General features: G+C 42.3%; 1 protein-coding gene and 1 long non-coding RNA gene across 10 annotated transcripts in view; one reads left to right on the forward strand and one right to left on the reverse strand.

The window, feature by feature from the left end:
* Window positions 1-22,009, reverse strand: part of rap1gap2a (RAP1 GTPase activating protein 2a) — a 293,355-nt gene that overhangs the window by 94,024 nt on the left and 177,322 nt on the right. The gene's annotated exons all lie outside the window — the stretch shown is intronic.
* Window positions 9,196-16,690, forward strand: LOC133572885 (uncharacterized). Its single transcript, XR_009810590.1, has 2 exons — window positions 9,196-9,461; window positions 16,604-16,690. It is a non-coding gene; the product is annotated as an uncharacterized lncRNA (long non-coding RNA).

Raw genomic sequence — 22,009 nt, forward strand, 5'->3', positions numbered from 1 at the left:
CAAATATCAATAAAATGCAATTGCCTTCATCTTATAGGGTAATGTTTAGTTACACCAAGTCATGAGCGTAACACTAAGCTTCATCACTTTGACTTGTAATATCTCTAATTCTGGTGGTGTTTTATGCTTTTTTCTTTTTGGAACATGTACTATACATATAATACAATAAAGTCCCATATAAAATTATGTTTCTAGCAATACTTTAATTTTGCCTTTGAAAATAACACTCCAATGTCCATTAGTGGAGCTGTACACATATATTAATGCAGTATGAACAAGAATGTTTTAATGTAGACACATAGAATCATCATACTGCTGTGATTATATGCATCAAGTGTTCATTCAAGGCTAAGGCAAAATATCGAGATATATATCGTGTATCGTGACATGGCCTGAAAATATCGAGATATTGATAAAAGGCTATATTTCCTAGTTAGAATGCATAAAAAAAGAAAAACATGTGTGCTGGTCTTACATAATGATTTGTGAATGATAGGAAACATTCTAAAAAGTAACTGCCGTTCCCCTTTAAGCATTCATTGTCACACTAAGAAGAAACAGCCAAGATCCCACAAACTGCACATGCTCAAAATGCTGGCTCCCTTCTCAAGCTACCGAGAGCTGGAACCTTCCTCGCGGATGCAGGTCATCAAAGTCACCGCCAAAGTGCACCAGTCTTCAGTAACCATGTCACACCTCTCCCTGGCTCATTCCCCTCTGCAGCTGGCCACTTCTTCCCAAAGACCCTGGTTTTCCACAGTGTTCTGTACTGTATGCACGCAAAAACATCAGTGTTCCATTTGAAATGGACATGTTGAGTGTTCAGTGCTGGAAAGAGCACAATGCAAGACTTTGTGTCTTGTATACCTCTCAAGCATGAAAGGGATGTGCTTGTTCAGTAACTGCGACCGTTCGGAAAAGATGAGGACCTGTCCTTGACATGTGAATTATTCTGTTAATGAAAAAAAAAACCATCTACCTACATCATTAGTCGGCAACCCAAAATGTTGAAAGAGCCATATTGGACCAAAAAAACAAACAGAAAATAACCTTCTGGAGCCTAAAAGCCTTTTTATATAAGTCCTATGATGAAGGCAACACATGATGTAGTTAAGTTAAGTTAAAGTTCAAGTACCAAGGATTGTCACACACCCACTAGGTGTGGTGAAATTTGTCCTCTGCATTTGACCCATCCCCTTGTTCAGTGTGCAGGTAAAAAGGTGTCTAATGCTTAAACCAAAAATAAACAAAACTGAACTGGCTACACAGTAAACAAAAACGGAATGCTGGACGACAGCAAAGACTTACTGCGGAGCAGAGACGGCGCCCACAATGTACATCCGGACATGACATGACAATCAACAATGTCCCCACAAAGAAGGATAAAAACAACCATACTTGCCAACCCTCCCGGATTTTCCGGGAGACTTCCGAAATTCAGCGCCTCTCCCGAAAACCTCCCGGGACAAATTTTCTCCCGAAAAACTCCCGAAATTCAGGCGGACCTAAGTGACGTGTTGACAACACACAACAACAGTGTCTACCATAAAGCAGTTCGTCTGCCGTAAACAGCAATGTTGTGACACTTTTAAACAGGACAATACTGCCATCTACTGTACATGCATATGTGACCCACCCATAATGTGTCACATTTTTGTGTTGATTTATTTATTTTATTTTGTGGTTTGAATTCGTTTTTGGAGCTGTCATTACACATTTATCAGTATTCACATTGGTCAGTAGGGGGCAGTAGGGCGTTTCTTCCCAATTGAATGCTATCACCTGCAGACCGGAAGTGTCTTGTCATTCTGATGAGCGCGACCAGTCTGTGAACAATTGAAACGTCCTGTGTGCTTTTTCCTCCTGTATAACAGGTTAGTTTAACTCACTGAATAATATCCATGTGATCTTTATAAGTTTAAGTACACATTCTGATGGTGGAGTCTAACTCTAAAGTGTTTGTGAGTTGTAGTTTGTAAATGAACACTGAAATTCAAGTATTTATTTTATTTATTTATATATATATATATATATATATATATATATAGCTAGAATTCACTGAAAGTCAAGTATTTCTTATATATATATATATATATATATATATATATATATATATATATATATATATATATATATATATCTATATCTTAACCACGCCCCCAACCACGCCCCCCGCACCACCCCCGACCACGTTGTGTTGTGGCTAATAGTATATATATAGTATATAGTACATATGTATATATATATATATATATATATATATATATATATATATATATATATATATATATAGTATATATATGTCTTGTGTTTATTTACTGTTTTAGTCATTCCCAGCTGAATATCAGGTCCCACCTGCCTCTCACAGCATCTTCCCTATCTGAATCGCTCCCACTGCCCTCTAGTCCTTCACTCTCACTTTCCTCATCCACGAATCTTTCATCCTCGCTCAAATTAATGGGGAAATTGTCGCTTTCTCGGTCCGAATCGCTCTCGCTGCTGGTGGCCATGATTGTAAACAATGTGCGGATGTGAGGAGCTCCACTTCCTGTGACGTCACGCGCATATCGTCTGCTACTTCCGGTACAGGCAAGGCTTTTTTTATCAGCGACCAAAAGTTGCAAACTTTATCGTCAATGTTCTCTACTAAATCCTTTCAGCAAAAATATGGCAACATCGCGAAATGATCAAGTATGACACATAGAATGGACCTGCTATCCCCGTTTAAAAAAGAACATCGCATTTCAGTAGGCCTTTAAGGTAGAAAAGCGCTATACAAGTATTTACCATTTACCGTTACAACAAAATTTATATTTTTTTCCACCATCTTTTCCATTTTCATATATTTTTGAAAAAGTTCCAGGGAGCCACTAGGGTGGCGTTAAAGAGCCGAATGCGGCTCGAGAGCCGCGGGTTGCAGACCCCCGACCTACATGGATGGACTGGATACAACTACACATTATGTAATGTATATAATATGAGAGTAACCCAGGGGGGAAAAAGCAAAACAAGCTTTAGCTGGTAATCTACCCCACAAAAAGCCAAATGATTTGAGTCAGGACATATATTGATTCTTCTGTGGCACTCGATTCTGATGAATGATACGCAGATAAACACTCAATTGATGAAACCTTTGACTTGCAGTCAGCTATTGGCATGAATTTCATTTAAAATACTGATCCATCCATTTGTTTTTATTGACAGCGTCAGAGATGCATTGGCGATATGTTTATATTGTGGTTGTATTTCAATGGTGTATCATACTAAGAGACCTCTTTGCAGCCAGCAAATACACATACATGTGTGTATACATCAGGGGTCGGCAACCTTTACCAGTCAAAGAGCCATTTTGACCAGTTTCACAAATTATAGAAAACAATGGGAGCCGCAAAAATTTTTGAAATTTTAAATGAAATAACACTGCATACAAAGTTTTTTTATTGCTTTGTGCTATGTATAAACCAGGGGTCTCATACACCCTGCCCACACCTTTTATGGACTTTTTAAGCTGGTGCGGCACGCGGGTTTTATGAATAGCGGTTGTCAGCGACATGAGTGTCGTGATGATACAGCATATAGTGCCCACTACAGCCAGCGTGCCTGATCAGCCACATGTTGAATGGGGCTTCCGCTTGCTCAAGTGGGTGACAGCAAGGCATACTTACTCAACAACCACACAGGTTACACTGACGGTGGCGTTATTAAAAAAAACTTTAACACTCTTACTAATAATGCGCCACACTGTGAACCCACACCAAACAAGAATGACAAACACATTTCGGGAGAACATCTGCACCGTAACACAACATAAACACAGCAGGACAAATACCCAGAATCCCATGCAGCCCTAACTCTTCCGGGCTACATTATACACCCCCGCTACCAAACTCCGCCCACCTCAACCAACGCACAGAGAGGGGTGGGGCGGGGTTTGGTGGTAGCAGGGGTGTATAATGTAGCCCGGAAGAGTCAGGGCTGCATGGGATTCTGGGTGTTTGTTCTGTTGTGTTTATGTTGTGTTAAGGTGCAGATGTTCTCCCGAAATGTGTTTGTCATTCGTGCTTGGTTTTGGTTCAAAGTGTGGCACATTATTAGTAAGAGTGTTAACGTTGTTTTATATGGTCACCGTCAGTGTAACCTGTGTGGCTGTTGACCAAGTATGCATTGCTGTCACGTATGTGTGCTAGCAGATGATGTATATCGTAAATGAAGTGTTGGGCTGGCACGCTGTTAATACAGATTGTAGAGGGCGCCAAATGTTGTACCATCATGGCACGCCCTTATTATAGCTGTAAGGGTGAAAATCGGTGAATAATAATCCCGGGAGTTTTCTGCGAGAGGTACTGAAATCCGGAAGTCTCACGGGAAAATTGGGGGGGTCAGCAAGTAAGCTGCTGAGCCGCATCAGAGTGATCAAAGAGCCGCATGCGGCTCCGAAGCCGCGGGTTGCCGACCCCTGGTATACATGTTTTAAACAAGAATAAAGAACATAGGGTATACTTTCACCATTAAGCCTGTCCGAAGGGCCTTTTGTGGGCTTCTGTTTCCAGTTGATTCTGATATTTCTCATTAAACTCGATAAGAAGCCTGATTCGCATGCAGACTGACCAATTACGCAATTGGTACTTCCTGCAATGTCTTAATAAAAGAGTAAGTAGAGGAAATGGAAAGTGGCTGGGGCTCATGCCGGATAGTGCGCGGGTGTGTGTAAAGGCAGATAGGGAATACAAATTTGGACAGCAGAATCCTGAACAGACATGACAGTTACGTCTGTGATCAGTTTTTGAAACGCTGATGGAGGTTTGTAAGGTTTAATGCAGCCCAGGATGCACAAAATAATCAGCGCTTAGTAGTGTTCATTTATAATTAAAATGTAATAACTACATGTCTTTGATTTAGGGTACGAGGGTTGTACGGTATACCGGTATTACTATAGTACCGCGATACTAATGAATCATATTCGGTACTATATCGCCTCTGAAAAGTACCGGTCCGCCAATCCCTCCCCCGATGTTACGTCGTGTCATTGTTGGTTTTACGAGCAGACGAGCATGTTCGGCAGCGCACAATCACGGAGTACTTACAAACAGACACAGCGTGTGGACAGAAAAGGGAGAATGGACACATTTTGGCTTAAAAACTAACGATAAAGGTGAAGTTATAACACTGAAACGCCCACCATGGCTAGCGAGTTAGCGGCTAACATCCAGCCCCAGTCGGCGTGTTTTAGCTACTTCTAAATCACTAATCCTTGCCTCCATGGCGACAAATAAAGTACGTTTCTTACAAGTATCATCCCTGCAGGACGACGAATAGCTAAACATGCTTCACTACACACCGTAGCTCACCGGCGTCAAAATGTAAACAACCGCAATTGGTGGATCTACACCTAACATCCACTGTAATGATACCAAGTACAGTAGCGTATCTAGTTGAAACTACTATGATTGCGTCGATATTTTTTGGCATCACAACATCTTTCGTTTTTTCTAAATTTATACTGTGTTTATAAACTCAGGAAATATGTCCCTGGACACATGAGGACTTTGAATATGACCAATGTATGATACTGTAACGACTTGGTATCGGATTGATACCCAAATTTGTGGTATCATCCAAAACTAATGTAAAGTATCAAACAACAGAAGAATAAGTGATTATTACATTTTAACAGAAGTGTAGATAGAACATGTTAAAAGAGAAATAAGCAGATATTAACAGTAAATGAACAAGTAGATTAATAATTCATTTTCTACCACTTGTCCTTAATAATGTTGACAAAATAATAGAATGGAAAATGACACAATATGTTACTGCATATGTCAGCAGACTAATTAGGAGCCCTTGTTTGTTTACTTACTACTAAAAGACAAGTTGCCTTGTATGTTCACTATTTTATTTAAGGACAAACTTGCAATAAGAAACATATGTTTAATGTACCCTAAGATTTGTTGTTAAAATAAGGCCAATAATGCCATTTTTTGTGGTCCCCTTCATTTAGAAAAGTACCGAAAAGTACAGAAAAGTATTGGAATAATTTTGGTATCGGGACAACACTACTCAATACAGCTCGAAAAGGGCACATGATTTTGCAATGTATCATGGGGTCTGGGTAGCCATTGTTGCTGGACAAAGTTTACATGGCTGTACTCACCCAGCGGTATTGTGAGAGAGAGCAACAAACTGGATTGAAATAGATTGTATGAAAGAAAAAAAAAAATCAAAACACTGTACCGGAACAAAGTGGACCCTGTTCCAAAGGTTCACCGCCTTAAAAAAAATGGAAGAATTGACCCATATGAACACGTTCAATAGACGAGATCTGAGCATGCTGCCGAACATTTCCTATGTCTCGGTTGTCAACGGAGTACATTTCTATACAAGTCAAACATTTGGGAATGCCAAGTCTGTAAAAGCTCACGGACAAATCAACTTTGGGTGTATGCAAGACCTCGAAATGTTACATCAGAACGAGAAGAATGTTGTCCTTTTAACTTGAAAGCAACATACTAAACTTCTCTGTCGCAAGAAGATGGAATCTATTTTGAGTAAAGTTTGTTGTTCTATTATTCGTTCTGGTATGTTGCCATTATATTATAGCAGTGGTTCTTAACCTGGGTTCGATCGAACCCTTCGGTGAGTCGGCCTCAGGGGTTCAGTGCAGCCTCCGCCTCGGAGGCCAAGACACACCCGACTCATCTTGTAAATAAAAACTTCTCCCTATCGGCGTACTATGGATACCCCCAAACAATGTTCCCTCTAATTTTCCATCTGATTAGCAGGTGTGTAATTTGTTGTGAGTTCATGCACTGTGTTGGTTTTGTTCTTTGAACAAGGTGATGTTCATGCACAGTTTATTTTGTGCACCAGTAAAAAAAACAAACATGTAACTTTGTTGTGAATTTGAAAAAACAACAACATTTTATTTATCACTAAAGAAGGGTTTGGTGAATGTGCATATGAAACAGGTGGGGTTCGGTACCTCCAACAAGGTTAAGAACCACTGTTTTATAGATTAATATCCATCCATCCATTTTCTACCGCTTAATCCCTTCGGGGTCGCTGGGGGGCGCTGGAGCCTATCTCAGCTACAATCGGGCGGAAGGCGGGGTACACCCTGGACAAGTCGCCACCTCATCACAGGGCCAACACAGATAGACAGACAACATTCACACTCACATTCACACACCAGGGCCAATTTAGTGTTGCCAATCAACCTATCCCCAGGTGTATGTCTTTGGAGGTGGGAGGAAGCCGGAGTACCCGGAGGGAACCCACGCAGTCACGGGAAGAACATGCAAACTCCACACAGAAAGATCCCGAGCCCGGGAATGAACCCAGGACTGCTCAGGACCTTTGTATTGTGAGGCAGACGCACTAACCCCTCTACCTCCGTGCTGCCCTATAGATTAATATATATAATGAATTTCAATAGTATTTAGGGTACTACTTGTCAATCATACCTCTTTTAGTATAAATTATTGAGACTAATGATTTGACAATATTTTAGGTGAAAATACTGTATATTATACATTCATTTTTGTGTATAAGTACTAGTGTTCTCCCGATACCAATATTTTGGTACCGGTACCAAAATTATTTCAATACTTTTCAGTACTTTTCTAAATAAAGGGGACCACGAAAAATGGCATTTTTGGCTTTATTTTAACAAAAAAATCTAACGATACATTAAACATATGTGTATTATTGCAAGTTTCTCCTTCAATAAAATAGTGAACATACAAGACAACTTGTCTTTTAGTAGTAAGTAAGCAAACGCAGCTGGACTGGACTTTTAACACGGACCACTTGTACAGGAAAGGACAGAGCGGGCTGTACTTCCGGAGGAGGCTGCGCTCCTTCAACATTTGCAAAAAAAAACACTTGTGGATGTACTACCAGTCTGTGGTTGCCAGTGTTCTGTTCTACATCGTAGTGCATCTAAGAAGGACAGCTCCAGACTGGAGAAACTGATCAGGCGGACCGGCTCTACGATCGGAATAAAACTGGACTCACTGGTGACGGTGGTAGAGAAGAGGACTGTGGAAAAACTAGTGAGCATCCTGGATGATGCCAGTCACCCTCTGCATACCATTATCAGTAGCCAGAGGAGCCTGTTCAGTGCTAGACTGCTTCATCCCAAGTGCAGGACTCTTTTGTCCCACATGCCATCAAGACTGTACAACTCCTCTCTGGGGGTGGAGGGGGTGATGCAATACAATAATATATACCCCCATTATTTATTATTTACTTTTTAAATTATATCTCAATTCTGTACACTGCTGCTGAAATTTAAATTTTCCTGATGGAATCTCCTGAAGGAATCAATAAAGTACTATCTATCTATCTATCTATCTATCTATCTATCTATCTATCTATCTATCTATCTATCTATCTATCTATCTATCTATCTTAATTTAGTCTGCTGACATATCCAGTAACATATTGCGTAATTTTCCATTCTATTATTTTGTCAAAATTATTAAGGACAAGTGCTGGAAAATTAATTATTAATCTACTTGTTCATTTACTGTTAATATCTGCTTATTTTCCCTTTTAACATGTTCTATCTACACTTCTGTTAAAATGTAATAATCACTTATTCTTCTGTTGTTTGGATACTTTACATTAGTTTTGGATGATACCACAAATTTACCGTATTTTTCAGACTATAAGTCGCAGTTTTTTTCATAGTTTGGCCGGGGGTGTGACTTATACTCAGGAGCGACGTATGTGTGAAATTATTAACACATTACCGTAAAATATCAAATAATATTATTTAGCTCATTCACGTAAGAGACTAGACGTATAAGATTTCATGGGATTTAGCCATTAGGAGTGACAGATTGTTTGGTAAACGTATAGCATGTTCTATATGTTATAGCTATTTGAATGACTTTTACCATAATATGTTACGTTAACATACCAGGCACGTTCTCAGTTGGTTATTTATGCGTCATATAACGTACACTTATTCAGCCTGTTGTTCACTATTCTTTATTTATTTTAAATTGCCTTTCAAATGTTTATTCTTGGTGTTGGGTTTTACCAAATAAATGTCCCCCAAAAATGCGACTTATACTCCAGTGCAACTTATATATGTTTTTTTCCTTCTTTATTATGCATGTTCGGCTGGTGCGACTTATACTCCGAAAAATACGGTAGGTATCAATCCGATACCAAGTCGTTACAAAATCATACATTGGTCATATTCAAAGTCCTCATGTGTCCAGGTGTAATAGTGTGATGTTGTTGCGCTATATTATGAACTAGACAGGGTATTATATTTATTTTGAAGTAACGCTTTTATTTTGAAGAACCGGATGTCCGGTGCGGGAAGTGTCTTTGCTGTTTTTCGATTGCTTTACTTCCTCTTCCTTCGGACTTCTGAACGAGAAGGAGCAGATATCACTCCGCCAGAAAGTTGAGACCTGTGTGTGTGTTTTGTGTTTCCAACACAGGTTTCCCAATAAATACTGAACCGACGGCATGGTGAAGTGTCTTTTATTTAAAAAAATTACACAACGCAAAAGAAGACTCAGTACAAAATTGGTGCCGTGACCCGTCGACTGTTCAGCTGGAGCTGACCACCGCCGTTGCTGCAGTACCTGAGACGGAGCAGATGGGGGCTAATTGCTGCAGTTCCTGCTTTTGAGGACGACACGCGGGCGCTACAGATCGGCTGTGAGGAGCAGAATATCGCCGTGTGCTGAACCATCCGGAGCTGTTGCTGAAATACGGTATCCTCATCTGTGGGTTGGCTCATTCAAGAGACTTAATTTTTTTTCTTTCAAGAAAAAAAAGAAAAGAAAAAAAAAAAGACTGTTTTGCTCAAATTGTGTTATCAGTGTTGGGGTGTTATGCTGGTTCATTGTGGTGTTTTCCGTGTTGCTGAGCTAGCATATTTAGCTGTGAATTAGGGTGGGTTGCCAGTATGGAAGTATTTAACGTACATGGGTCGGAAATTAAGAGTGTGGGGAAGGGCCGGGGTGTTTTGATGTACACTCCCCTGTCAATGTCCACGCCAGGTCGACCTGTATTACAACCAGGCCATTCTACTGTGGAGGGGGGCAGACATGAGAGGCGGAGAGATGAGGTGGTCAGGCCCCGTACCCTGCCTTTCACTACAGGGGTATCACCAGTAGGTCCCGCACCTCGAAACTTACCCAGTACTGGTTTGGAGTTATCTTCCAGTCAGCTAGTTGAATTAGCTAGGTCAATAGGGGCAGAGATTGGAGAATCTATCAAAGCCAGTTTGTGCCAAAATGTCATCACTGATCATACAACCACTGTAAGCCCTGACCAACCTCAGCATGTCTACCACCCTGACCAGTGTGGCACCACTGTCATTGATGCTTCAAAGCTGAATTTGGTACTACGTTCTGAAGTCAATATTCCACCGTACTTTAGAGGGGATAGTACAGATAAATACTCCATATTGGATTGGGAGGAGTTAATGAGGAGCTACACTTCCAAACAAGGGTACAGTGGGACAGACAGTATTGGGGAGGTTGTAAACAGACTCCTGGGCAAGGCCAGGGATGTCACCAAAGTATGGCTGCGCAGCAATCCTGACACGATAGATGTTAATGTAGTCTATAGTGTGTTAAGGCGCCATTTTGGTGACGTGGTGCACTCCGACCTACCCCTAGCTGACTTCTATGCAGTACAGCCTGTTGCTGGGGAAAGCCCTCTTAACTACTGGGTTAGACTCAACAAATCAGCTGAAATTACGGAGCAATGCTTAGTCAGTAAAGGTGAGCCTGTTACGGAGTTGAGTCGTCATGCAGTGATCATGTTTGTCCGTAACTGCCCTGATAAAGAACTGGCACTGATATTTAAAACAAAGCCACCTCGTGAATGGTCTGCCCAGGAGGTACAAGAACACCTTGATAACCACAGGAAGGTGCAGACATTTTGTGGGAGTCAACTGTCAGTACAGAAAGAGGTGACAGTGGGAGCGATTCAGGAGGGGATAGTCAGTGATATTCAGATTGGGGGGATTTTGTCGTCTGCTCCCAAAGTTGTGCCGCACCAGCTACCCTCGGCTGAGGAAAAATCCACAATGGACAGAGTTTTGCAGTTACTGGAGCGTACATTGTCTAGTAATGCTCAACTAGCACACGATTCGCCTCATAATACAGCACACAATTCATCGCAGAACAGAACATAAGATACACTCGCGACTGTAGAGTGTGTGGCAGTTCTGACCATAGCACCAGTGTGCATTGCAGGATGAACAAGTTATGCTTTAGGTGTTACTTACCAGGCCATATCGGCGCTAATTGTAAACAAGCAGTTCCGACTCAGTCACCACACAATCGGGTTCCTCAGAGTTCGGAAAACTAGGCAGCTCCTCTTTGGCGGAGGGCAACGTGGGGCTAAGTGGTTTTCCCTCTATTGATGATGATATTCAATCAGTGTTTTCTGCTGCCTGTGAACTAGCGCCATCAGACAAAACAGTGATTTTTCAGAACACAATGAGGACAGGCGAAAGCGACAGTTTGTTTTTCACCACTGTGGTAGCAGGGGACAAAGTCAAGGTTCAGGGGATGTTAGATAGTGGGTCCATGGCCACTTCTCTGCGCGCAGATCTTGTACCTCAGTTGAGGGAGGCGGGAGTAGTGGGTGGCGATTTAATATCCTCTACAGACATTGTTCTCGTTGGGTGTGGTGGGAAGCAGACAGAGCCAGTGGGGATTTGTGAGATGAAACTCAGACTGTTTGACTCTGACTATCTTGTTCCAGTGCTGATTATTGACGGACAGGTAGACGAAATGATTGTGGGCACTAATCTTCTGAAACCGATCATCAAAAGATTTAAGTCTGATGAGGCTTATTGGCGTATAGTAGGCAAATCTGATTCGCCGCAGCAGCAAGAGGCCAGTGAGTTTATTCGGTTTCTGGCTAATCTGGAAAGGTGGAGGGGGGACAAGATTCCAGACAGAGTGGGGACAGTCAAACTTAAACAGGCAGTAACATTGGAGCCTATGAGTGAACATGTTGTGTGGGGCCGCCTTCCCAAAGAGACTAAACTCTCAGTTGGCAGTACTGTTATCGTGGAGCCAAGTTCATCACGTTGTGTGCCCCGTAACATACCAGTCGGTAGAGTACTGACTCCGTTGTGGGGAGATGGTTGGGTCCCCGTGAAAATAATCAACCCAACTACATCCACATTGACTTTGCGAAGAAATGCAAAAGTGGCAGATGTTTCCCCGTGCATCGCATTGGAGGATTTTGATGATGGTATCGAACATACTGTTCACCAAAATGTGGTGAGAGTTAACAATGACGACTGTCAAGGCAGTTTGACAGCACAGAGTTCGGTGAGCGGCAGTGTGATAAGAGGGGATTCTAGGCTCGAGGGTCTGGGTCTTCGGAGTTTGTCAGTGAATGAATGTGACATATCTCCAGCTTGGAAAGAGAAATTGACTGATTTGATTGTGAAGTACGAAAGCGTGTTCTCCAGACACACTTTGGATTGTGGGGAAGTTACTGGCTTTTGTCACCGTATTCGACTGACTGATGACCGCCCCTTTAGGTTGCCTTATCGGAGGCTCTCTCCGGCACACTACCAGAAGTTGAGAGAGACTCTGGATGAGATGGAAGAACGGGATATAATCAGAAAGTCAAGTAGCGAGTACGCTTCACCTTTGGTGTTGTGTTGGAAGAAAGATGGTAACCTCAGAGTGTGCACAGATTTTCGCTGGTTAAACGCCCGCACAGTCAAAGACGCTCATCCTCTGCCTCATCAGGCGGATGTGCTGGCGGCGCTGGGGGGTAATGCCTTTTTCAGCACGCTTGATCTGACATCGGGCTATTACAATGTGCCACTCCACGAGGATGATAAGAAATATACTGCCTTTTCGTCACCTCTGGGGTTGCATGAGTACAATCGCATGCCTCAGGGCTTCTGTAATAGTCCAGCCACTTTTATGAGGATGATGCTCACCATCTTTGGTGATCAGAACTTCATGTCTTTGCTTTGCTACCTTGACGATGTGTTGGTCTTTGGCAGGACGGAGCAGCAGAGTCTGGAAAGACTGGAGGTAGTTTTCAAGCGTTTACAGCAGCACAACCTGAAGCTCTCTCCGGCTAAATGTAAATTATTGCGGAGATCTGTAAAGTTTTTGGGGCATGTGGTTTCTCAGGAGGGGATATCCACTGATTCAGACAAAGTGCGGGCCATTGTGAGCGTGAGTGAGTCCGTCATGATGGACAGTGATGGTGCCACACCGTCAGTTGATAAGTTGCGCTCGTTCCTTGGCATGGTAATATATTATCAACATTTCATTGAGAACTGCTCTATGATAGCTAAGCCGCTTTTTCAACTTCTCTCAGGGGGTAAACAGCCACGTGGGGCTCGTGGTAAACTGCGTCGAAAAGCTGTACGCAGGCTTACTCCTGCCGATTGGAATGAGGAGTGTAAGCAGGCTTTCGAAGCTCTGAAGCAGGCTCTTGTTGACCAGGTTTTGCTAGCCCATCCGGATTTTTCTAAGCCTTTTATTCTGTCTGTCGATGCATCCACCAGCGGATTAGGGGCTGTACTTTCACAAGTTCAGGATGGCTATGACATAGCTAGGCCTGTTGCCTTTGCTAGCAAGTCATTGAATCATGCTCAGTCTAAGTACCCAGCTCATAGACTTGAGTTCCTTGCAATGAAGTGGGCCATTCATGATAAGTTCAGTCATTGGCTTCAGGGACAGAAATTTACTGTGTGGACGGATAACAATCCGCTCAAATACATACTGTCGAAACCAAAACTGGATGCATGCGAGCACAGGTGGGTGTCTAAACTGGCTCCATTTGATTTCGACATCCAGTATCTTCCTGGACCCAAGAATACCGTGGCCGATGCTCTGAGCAGAGAGCCTTTTGTGAGGTGTAAGGTAATGCATAGGTTGACGAGAACTCCTTATGATGTTTTGTTAAGAGAGGCGAGTGGCGTTTTAGGGCCCCAAGTGCAGGATATGTTTCATCTGTCCTGTGAGCGCCCAGGAAGGAGTGAGCAGCCTCAAGCTAACTCCAGTTCCTCTATAGTCTGTGGGGGCGAAGCTTGTGTTACAGGTAAGATTATAAGACAGGAAGTGTCCGCAGTATTAGATGCGCATTGTCACTGGGAGGATGGTGTTTCGGTGAGGGCCATCTCTCAGGTGCAGCAATTAGAACAAGTGGCAGCGATGGGTCAGACCCCATTGCCCGTTTTCACTCATGAAGAACTGCACAAATTGCAGTTTCAGGACCCTGTGTTGAGTAGAGTACGGTTCTTTGTGGACCGAGGTCACCGTCCTTCTCGCAGGGAGAGAGTTCAGGAGTCTGAGGAGACTAACAGGACATTGAGGCAGTGGGGAAAACTCACAACCCGGCTGGGTGTGATTTATCGTGTGTCCAAGCATTTGGTGAGCAAAAAGAACATTTTCCAGTATGTCGTTCCAGTTGCTCTGAGGAGTCGAGTGTTGAAGGGCTTGCATGATGATGCTGGTCATCAGGGTCAGCAGCGCACTTTGTGGCTCGCTAGACAACGCTTCTATTGGGACACAATGGCTGCTGATGTCAAGTTGTATGTCACTCAGTGTAAGAGATGTGTGTTGAGCAAAGCTCCAGAACCGGAAGCCAGAGCTCCACTATTGTCTATTGTGACTACTGCCCCGATGGAGTTGGTATGTGTTGATTTTTGGTCAGCAGAGGATGTTAATAACAGGTCTGTTGATGTGCTGGTAGTCACCGATCATTTCACTAGGGTAGCTTGTGCCTATCCCTGCTCTAACCAGACTGCTAAAACTGTTGCTCGGGTGCTGTGGAATAATTTTTTTTCTGTGTATGGATTTCCAGCACGCCTTCATTCGGACCAAGGGGCTAATTTCGAAAGTTCGCTAATAGCTGAGCTTTTATTGTTGGCCGGGGTTGAAAAGTCGCATACCACGCCGTACCACCCTATGGGGAACGGCCAGGCTGAGCGATTTAACCGCACCCTGGGTTCGATGATCCGAGCTCTACCGCCACGCTTAAAAGCAAAATGGCCTCAGATGCTGACTTCACTGACTTTTGCATATAATTGCACAGTTCATGAAACCACGGGGTTTCCGCCATTTTTCTTGATGTTTGGTCGCACTCCTCGATTGCCTGTCGATGTGATGTTTGAGAGCGTTCTCTTAGATGGAGAGACCGTGGACGTGGACAAGTATGTTCAGTCTCTGGGAAAAGATCTGGGGGAAGCAATGACATTAGCTCAGAAACATATCAGCAAACGACAGGCCAAGCAAGCTGAAGTGTATAACCGAAAGACAAAAGGATTCTCCGTAGAAGAAGGTGACAGAGTTTTGCTAGCGAACAAAGGAGAGAGCGGGAAAAAGAAATTATCAGATCGTTGGGAGAGTGCAGTGTATGTGGTTGTAAGCAAGAACGACGAACTTCACACATACAGCATTCGACATCCGGTCACTGGCCGGATCAAGACAGTTCACAGAAATTTGATAATGCCGGTTAAGTTCTTGCCGCTTCCTTCGTGGGAGGAATCTGATGAGGAAGTTGAGTTTTCTGTCCTCAGTGATAGTCAGAGTCAACAGTCTGGGGGTTCGTTGGGCCAGGAAGAGCAGAGTGATGCCAGGACCGCATGTTGGGTATCTGGTCTTTCTGAGTCGCTAGTAGAGGGGGAGGCTGACCTTTCTGTTTTGTCAGATTTACCTGAGGGTCACGGTGAAGGACAGCGGGTCGATAGTGGGGATGCTAGTGGTTCTCCCGAAATAATCGAGGATAGTTCAGGTAATTTTCAGCCGCTTGACCATTCATTTGATACTTGTGCTGTGTCTGGGGTAAGAGATTTCGCATACTCAGTTGCGACTTCGTGTGTGGATTCTGTTGCTGCGAGCGAGTCTCAGACAGTAGTTACTGTGCAGGAGGGTGGTTCTGTGAGTTCTCTGAGAAGTGGACTCCGCACAAGATTAGGTAGATTAGTTAGGCCGGTAAATAGGCTTATCCAAGTTATGTCCACACAGAAAGTTGAGGTTAGGGGTTAGAGACTTCCATCTTTAAGGATGAGATTTTTTTTCCCCTTCTGTCTTCTTCGCTTCTTTTGTTTTTATAATGAGAGGAGTTATTGTAATGCTGACAGAATTTTCATTTTTCATAAAAACATGAAAACAAATTCCAGTGTTTATAGTATTGGGTACATATTGCTGGCACTATGTATTTCTAAAGCCTTAAAATGTGTATATGGCACTTTTTCCTATGGTTGAGTAAGAGACTGATCACCTAGTACTCATCCTAATCCTGAGTTGGATAGTTTTATTAACTGGATAGGCTGGTTTATGAGTTTGTAATGAGGGAATTACATAGTGGTACCTGAAGATACTATATGTATAATTTTTTTTTTTTGCTGTGTCGTATTATTAAAGCTGTGAGTCTTGTTCATTTTATAGCGCAAAACAGTGGGGGTGAATGTAATAGTGTGATGTTGTTGCGCTATATTATGAACTAGACAGGGTATTATATTTATTTTGAAGTAACGCTTTTATTTTGAAGAACCGGATGTCCGGTGCGGGAAGTGTCTTTGCTGTTTTTCGATTGCTTTACTTCCTCTTCCTTCGGACTTCTGAACGAGAAGGAGCAGATATCACTCCGCCAGAAAGTTGAGACCTGTGTGTGTGTTTTGTGTTTCCAACACAGGTTTCCCAATAAATACTGAACCGACGGCATGGTGAAGTGTCTTTTATTTTAAAAAATTACACAACGCAGAAGAAGACTCACTACACAGGGACATATTTCCTGAGTTTGAAAACATTATATACATAAAAAAAAAAAAAAAAAAAGCTGTTGTGATGCCAAAAAATATCGACGTAATCATAGTAGTATCGACTAGATACGCTCCTATACTTGGTATCATTACAGTGGATGTCAGGTGTAGATCCAACAATGGCATTTGTTTACATTTTGACGCCGGTGAGCTACGGTGTGTAGTGAAGCATGTTTAGCTATTCCTCGTCCTGCAAGGATGATACTTGTAAGAAACTTACTTTATTTGTCACCATGGAGGTGAGGATTAGTGATTTAGAAGTAGCTAGAACACTGCAGACCGCGGATGGACGTTAGCTGCTAGCTAGGTAGCCATGTCTTAAAGCACCTCTTCCTGAGGGCGTTTCAGTGTTATAACTTCACCTTTATCGTTAGTTTTTAAGCCAAAATGCATCCATTCTCCTTTTTGGTCTACACACTGTGTCTGCTTGAAAGTACTCTGTGATTGTGCACTGCCGAACATGCTCCTCTGCTCGTAAACCAGCAATTACACGACGTGACGACGACGGGGGTGTGTGTGGGGGGGGACCGGTACATTTCAGAGGCGGTATAGTACCGAATATGATTCATTAGTATCGCGGTACTATACTAATACCGGTACACCGTACAACCCTAATAAGTACTGTTCATGTATCTACATGTTTACCAATAGTTTTCAATATTTTTTTACATATTCCTCTGATATTCATACTTACTTTAACAAGACACTGTGGTGACTTATCTACCATTGTGTAGAACGTCTACCCCCTTTTTGGAATAAACTACCACCAGTTCTTCGATGCACAACTGCATTTTGTTCTTATAAAAACAATTGAAGGCTATATTGGTCTGAAGTGGATTATGATGAGGATGTTTGTTGTATATGATATGTATTTAATTCTTGCTGCTGTGATAAGTCGGCTTTACAATTTAAACAATTTGAGTCTTAACCTTTTCTGTATGTGTTTTGCTTTACATTGTATATCAATTGTTTGTGTGTGTCTGCAAATAAATAAATAAATACAAATTTCTAGCAATTTTTTTGTGAGTCCTAATAATGATGCCCTTATATAAATACATTGTGTTTTTTCTGTTAGATCTGTATTTGTGTATACCTTTATTTATAATTTATATCTGAGATAGGCTCCAGCACCACCCACGACCCCGAAAGGGACAAGCGGTAGACAATGGATGGATGGATGGATCTGTACATTTCGTATCCCTTGTGGTGTAATGGTACATGCGACTGCCTTTCACAGTTGATATCATCATCCGAAATGTCATTACTTCAGTCGGCATGCATTCTTCCGTAGCACAGTGGTGCTTTTAGGTCGCCTTCTTACAATCTTTGAAACATAGTATTCATACATTAACGGCATTGGTTAAGTCCTGTGGGGAGTGCTCAGAGAGTATGGGGTATCGGACTGTCTGATTGTGGCGTATGATCAGTGTCAGAGCTTGGTCCGCATTTCCGGCAGTAAGTCGGACCCGTTTCCAGTGAGGGTTGGACTCCGCCAAGGCTGCCCTTTGTCACCGATTCTGTTCATAACTTTTATGGACAGAATTTCTAGGCGCAGTCAGGTCGTTGAGGGGATCCGGTTTGTTGGCTGCAGGATTAGGTCTCTACTTTTTGCAGATGATGTGGTCCTGACAGCTTCATCTGGCCAGGATCTTCAGGATCTTGGTTCGGTTTGGGATGAAAATCAGCACCTCCAAGTCTGAGTCCATGGTTCTCGCCCGGAAAAGGGTGGAGTATCATCTGGGGAGGAGACCCTGACCCAAGTGGAGGAGTTCAAGTACCTCGGAGTCTTGTTCACGAGTGAGGAAAGAGTGGATCGTGAGATCGACAGGCGGATCAGTGCGGCGTCTTCAGTAATGCGGACGCTGTATCGATCAGTTTTGGTGAATAAGGAGCTGAGCCGGAAGGCAAAGCTCTCAATTCACCGGTCGATATACGTTCCCATCCTCACCTATGGTCATGAGCTTTGGGTTATGACCGAAAGGACAAGATCACGGGTACGAAATGAGTTTCCTCCGCTGGGTGGCGAGGCTCTCCCTTAGAGATAGGGTGAGAAGCTCTGCCATCCGGGAGGAGCTCAAAGTAAAGCCGCTGCTCCTCCACATGAAGAGGAGCTAGATGAGGTGGTTCGGGCATCTGGTCAGGATGCCACCTGAACGCCTCCCTAGGGAGGTGTTTAGGGCACGGGGAAGACCCAGGACAGGTTGGGAAGATTATGTCTTCCGGCTGGCCTGGGAACGCCTTGGGATCTCCCGGGAGGAGATGGACGAAGTGGATGGGGAGCGGGAAGTCTGGGTTCCCCTGTTTAGGCTGCTGCCCCCGTGACCCAACCTCGGATAAGCGGAAGAAGATGGATGGATGGATGGATGGTTTGGCATCTTCTTACAGTAGGAAGGGGATTCATATGACCTTATTTGCCATGGTTTACCTGACACATGAAATGTGACAATTTGGGGGCTGAGGGGCGCACTATCCACTTTAGCCGCCAAACGGCATTAGAGTGTTTTGTGGCAATTCAAACTTTGACCACGGCAGCAGTTGCTATGTAGAGTGGCGCTTTCCATTATTTTCAGCAGATTGCATTAGAAAATGATCAACCCAAACTCCCTCCCCCCTTTCCTCTCACGCGAGATCCACCCAGGAATGGGACCATATGAACACCTTGCCGACTGTACGTACTGATCACTACAAGCAGTACATTTTGTATTCTAGCTTTCCACCACGCAATGTTTTTTTTTTTTTTTTTTCAGATTGTTTCAGTTTCGCCTGTTTGTTATTTCTCTCCTGTGTCTAGATGCATGCTAAGTTTGTCCTCCTCACCTGCTCATCAATGTTTCAAAAATAAATATTCTGCTGTTTTTCCCCCCCGCCCCTTCCCGGTAAGGTGTTCCATTATGGGATAAGAAAGAGCGTTGGAACGCGAACAAGCAAATTAACACAATTAATTGCAACTCCAATGATTTCATAAGCTCTCGCTCATTCTTCCTACTTTATAGTCCAATATAATCCGTGTATTTATGAAAGCATTAGACTGAAGCAAAACAGTGACAGTCTCGCCCTCTCCAGGCACACATCCGTCACACACAAGACAAAGTCCCAGTCTAGGAAACTATGTGTCATGTTCTTGCTTCCATAGAAACCAGGTTGGTTGACTGACAAACTATTTCCCTCATTCACCATCAAGGGTAACATCAGTAGCTTTGTACAAACACAAACTTCTACGGCACCAAATCTGACATGTGGATCTAAGGGAAAATCAAATTGGTCTCAAGTTTTTTCCAAATTAATATTGTCATCCACTAGAATAGGGGTGTCAAACGTACGGTCCGAGGGCCGGATCAGGCCCGCGAACAGGTTTTATTCGGCCCGCGGGATGAGTTTGCTAAGTATAAAAATTAATCTGAAATTTTTGAATGAAAGAAACAGCTGTTCTAAATGTGTCCACAGGATGTCGCAATAGCGATTCTTTGTAGATGATGTTACATATGTACAAAATAAACCACATGATGCTAGTACATCAGTCGAGGACTACATAAATAACATCCTGTAATTTGATTTTGATATCATTTTTTTATCTCGATAGATTGAAAATGAACACCAATGAGTTGACTGATGAACATTGCGGATGTCTGATAATGGCTTTCTGCCGATATCCGATATTCCGATATTGTCCAACTCTTAATTACCGATACCGATATCAACCGATGCCGATATATACAGTCGTGGAATTAACACATTATTATGCCTAATTTGGACAACCAGGTATGGTGAAGATAAGGTCCTTTTTAAAAATAATAATAAAATAAGAAAAATAAATTAAAACAAATTTTTTTGAATAAAAAAGAAAGTAAAACAATATAAAAACATTTACATAGAAACTAGTAATTAATGAAAATGAGTAAAATTAACTGTTAAAGGTTAGTACTATTAGTGGACCAGCAGCACGCACAATCATGTGTGCTTACGGACTGTATCCCTTGCAGACTGTATTGATATATATTGATATATAATGTAGGAACCAGAATATTAATAACAGAAAGAAACAACCCTTTTGTGTGAATGAGTGTAAATGGGGGAGGGAGGTTTTTTGGCTTGGTGTACTAATTGTAAGTGTATCTTCTGTTTTTTTATGTTGATTTAATAAACAAAACCAAAAAAAAACCCCCAAAAAAACGAAACCGATAATTAAAAAAAATGATGCCGATAATTTCCGATATTACATTTTAAAGCATTTATCGTCTCTAATGATCATTATCCCATCATTTATTCAGAAAATATGAATAACGACAAAGAGTATATATACTATTAACCGCAACAGGTAATTGTAAAAAAACAAAACAACAACATTATGATTTGTACAATTTCAGAATGTGCTTGTTCTATTTTTATACAAAGAAAACAATCTGAAGTTGTCTTTATTTTTAAGTCATCGTGCCGTGATTTTACCAGTCCGGCCCACTGGGGAGTAGATTTTTCTCCATGTGGCCCCCGATCTAAAATGAGTTTGACACCCCTGCACTAGACCAGTGTTTTTCAACCTTTTTTGAGCCAAGGCACATTTTTTGCGTTGAAAAAATCCGGAGGCACACCAACAGCAGAAATCATTAAAAAACTAAACTCAGTTGACAGTAAAAAGTTGTTGTCACAATTGTTGGATATGACTTTAAACCATAACCAACCATGCATCACAATAGCTCTTGTCTCAAATTAGGTGTACTGTCACGACCTGTCACATCACGCCGTGATTTATTTCGACTTTTTTGCTGTTTTCCTGTGTGTGTCGTGTTTTAGTACTTGTCTCGCGCTCCTATTTTGGGGGCTTTTCTCTTTTTTTGGTATTTTCCTGTAGCAGTTTCATGTCTTTCTTTGAGCGATATTTCCCGCATGTACTTTGTTTTAGCAATCAAGAATATTTCAGTTGTTTTTACCCTTCTTTGTGGGGACATTGTTGATTGTCATGTCATGTATGGGTGTACATTGTGGATGCCGTCTTTGCTCCACAGTAAGTCTTTGCTGTCGTCCAGCATTCTGTTTTTGTTTACTTTGTAGCCAGTTTAGTTTTAGTTTTGTTCTGTATAGCCTTCCCTAAGCTTCAATGCCTTTTCTTAAAGGCACTCACCTTTTGTTTATTTTTGGCTTAAGCATTAGATACCTTTTTACCTGCACACTGCCTCCCGCTTTTCCCGACATCTACAAAGTAATTATCTACCGGCTGCCACC

Source organism: Nerophis lumbriciformis, linkage group LG30 (assembly GCF_033978685.3).
Source record: "Nerophis lumbriciformis linkage group LG30, RoL_Nlum_v2.1, whole genome shotgun sequence".
NCBI classification, from domain to species: domain Eukaryota; kingdom Metazoa; phylum Chordata; class Actinopteri; order Syngnathiformes; family Syngnathidae; genus Nerophis; species Nerophis lumbriciformis.